Raw genomic sequence first — 3,426 nt, 5'->3', positions numbered from 1 at the left:
TGGGGCTGTTAATGTTAACCAACAGTTCTTTTTGTGTTGCCTCCTTAACACACGCTGTAATAACGTTAGAGACGATCGAACGCTCGTTACTCCGCAAATACCTCCTCTTCTTCGTATTCCGCACATTTTCTTGCAATGCAGGGCGATTATCCATCACTTCGGGATACTGAAGTATATCAGTGAGTACACAAAGTCAACTGACTGACGCTGGCAACAAAGATTCCACAAACAGAAACGACGTATATCAGTATATCACTGCACGCTGAACTACACCGCTAGACGGGTAACAGGGCAACTGATTTTGGGTGGCCCTGTAGGCCAGTGGCAGCGTTCTTCCGGGAAAGGCCACTTCCCCCACCAAAGGCGCTGCTCGCTCTTCAGTTTACAGACAGACTATACACGCACCGCGGACTGTTGAGTCCGCAGTTTTATCTTTCCATCAACAATCACTTATAAATTCAAGATTTCCATTAGCGGCTTTTTCTACCTTACCCTCCTTCCGTAACGAATTATTGGCAACAATTGAAGTTAGTCATTGTTGCCAGAAGCAGCATTCTCGTGAGGTGCGGAGTGTCAGTCCGCGTGTGTGCATTCGTGTGGCGCGGTTCTATCACCAGTTCTTTTACGATGTATTGCAAGTAAGGAGGTTTCTTCCTTTACAATATTACAAAACATAGACAGTTAGATTTATAAACTTTTTTTATTTATTTATTATCCACACTGTCATACAATTATGAGCCTTTTCATTGACCAACACCGATTAGTGAAACAAATTACACACTTTTTTTCAGAAGAACGGTGGATGACGATCAGGTTTGCAGTGGTTGGACGAAGAGCTTGGTAATGAAGAACGTAGTAGTGATCTGGAGTCAATATTCGAAAGCGATCACTATTTAGATAGTGAACAGTCGCTGGACGAAAGTGATTCTATCGAAAAAATTGACTTGTATTTTGGGAAAGACGGTATGCAATGGAGCCATGACCTCTAATCCAAAACAGAAGAGTAAGAAGATCTCAACACAATATTGTCAAGCATTTACCTGGAGTCATAGGCGAAGCAAAAAATGCCAAGCGTTCAATTGATTGTTTACAACTTTTCTTCACATACGACATTTTAGAAGAAATTGTTCGCTGCACTAATATTAACATTGCTACCATCCGTTCTAAATATTCCAGAGAAAGAGATACTGCAGACAGAAACATTACATAAATCAAAGCTTGTTTAGGACTCCTTTTCCTGGCGGGTGCGCTACGAACGTCACACACAAATTTACTAGATCTCTGGGCTGCAGATGGTACTGGAGTGGAGTACATCAGACTCTCAATGTGCATAAACCGTTTTCGTCTCTTGCTGACATGTCTGAGATTTGATAACGTCAGAAACAGAGCTCATCGGAAGGAAACAGACAAATTAGCTGCTGTCCGCTTCTTGATAGATCAGTTCAATGAAAACTGCAAGAAACATTATAGTTCATCAGAACTAGTTACAGTAGATGAAATGTTGGATGCATTCAGGGGCAGATGTGGATTAATACAGTACATTCCATCAAAACCGGCAGAATATGGTATAAAAATGTTTGCACTTACAGATGCAAGGATGTTCTATACCAGCCATTTAGAAATATACTGTGGAAAACAAGTGGATGAGCCTTATCTCTGTGATAACATACCTCATGCTATTGTCAAAAGAATGGTGAAATGCATATCCAAATTTGGCAGAAATATAACATGTGATAATTGGTTCACATCAATTCCACTTGCGGCTGACTTGTTGGAAAATGACAAGCTGACAATGGTTGGAACAATTCGAAAAAATAAACGTGAAATTCCTCCATTTATGACAGTAGCAAAAGATCGTCCTTTGGAATCCATCATTTTTCTGTTTGGCTTACGGGTAAATTATGAGTTAAATATATTTTATGTACACTACTGTTGCTAAAATACATTGTGTTTACGAATTAATTGTTTTATTTATGTTATCCAGACTCGAATATATTATATTTGCCAACTGTAATGTCAGAATTGTTCAGGAAAATGGTATAAAACGCAATGCGGACTCTCAGTCCACGCGCGTGTAGCAGAGGTAGAAAAATCGCGCGTGTAGCAGGGGGTTAATATCTTGAGTAACCGTCTGAATTTTGAATCCAAGCATGCATACTTGCAAGCATTGTTTTTTACAGGTGCCAGATGTCAGTTTGTGGGATGGACTTTCATGCCTGTTGCTCTTGGTCAGTCAATACAGGGACGGTTAAGGCAGACTGTGGATGACATTGGAGTTGTTGTCCAATGATGTTCCATATGTTCTTGATTGAAGACAGATTTTGTGATTGACAAGGCCAAAGGCAAAATGTCGATACTCAGTAGGACATATTGGGTTACAAGAGCAGTATGTGGGCGAGCGTTATCTTGTTGGAAAAACCACCTGGTATGTTGTTCATGAACGGCAGTACAGCAGGTCGAATCACCAGAATGACGTATAAATTTGCATTCAGAATGCATAGGATAACCACAAGAGTGCACCTGCTGTCGTACGAAATTGTACCCCAGACGACAGTTCCAGGTGTAGGTCCAGTATGTCAAGCATGCAGACAGGCCCTCAACTGGCCTCCTTCTAACCAACACATGGCCATGAGTGCTACCGAGGCAGAACCAGCTTTTGTCAGGAAATACAACAGACCTCCACCCTACCCCCCCCCCCCACCCCACCCCCACCCAATGAGCTCTCGCTTGACACCACTGAAGTCGCAAATGGCGGTGGTTTGTAGTCAGTGGAATGCACAGTACAGGGCATGTGGCTTGGAGCTGTCCTTGAACCTTGAAGTAACCTATTTGTGATACTTCTTTGTGTCACTGTGGTGCCAAATGCTGTTCACATTGCTGCTGCAGATGCAGTACGATGTGCCAGAGCCATATTCCGAACACAATGGTCTTCTCTCTCGGTAGTGCCACATGGCTGTCTAAAGCCTGATCTGCTAGCAGCCGAACATTCTCATGACCACTGCTGCTGGCAATCTTTTACAGTGGCTACATACCTGCCAAGTCCTTCTACAATAGCGCAGAATGAACATCCAACTTCTCATAGCCCTATTCACGACCTCGTCCAAACTCAGTGAAGTGTTGATAATGGCATCTTTGTCGCCTTAAAGGCATTTCTTGACTGACATCAACTCACCACGACCAAACTCAAAGGTAACTAACGTTGACGACCGTTACAACATATATTGAAAAAAACCTGATTTGCATCCTTAATGTGGCGCCACTGTTATGCGACTGGCGAGAAATTTGAATAGGCATCATTTTTCAGATGTAGAAACATGCTTACCAACTTTCGTTTATGTCGCACACCTCTCTCTTGGTGTTACAATTTTTTCCATCAGTGTATAACTCACGCATCATACCGTTCAGCAACGTATACACACACATACA

This window comes from Schistocerca serialis, chromosome 9 (assembly GCF_023864345.2).
Source record: "Schistocerca serialis cubense isolate TAMUIC-IGC-003099 chromosome 9, iqSchSeri2.2, whole genome shotgun sequence".
Classification (NCBI taxonomy): Eukaryota; Metazoa; Arthropoda; class Insecta; order Orthoptera; family Acrididae; genus Schistocerca; species Schistocerca serialis.
The sequence above is the reverse complement of the archived record's forward strand: the minus strand, read 5'-3'. Positions refer to the sequence as shown.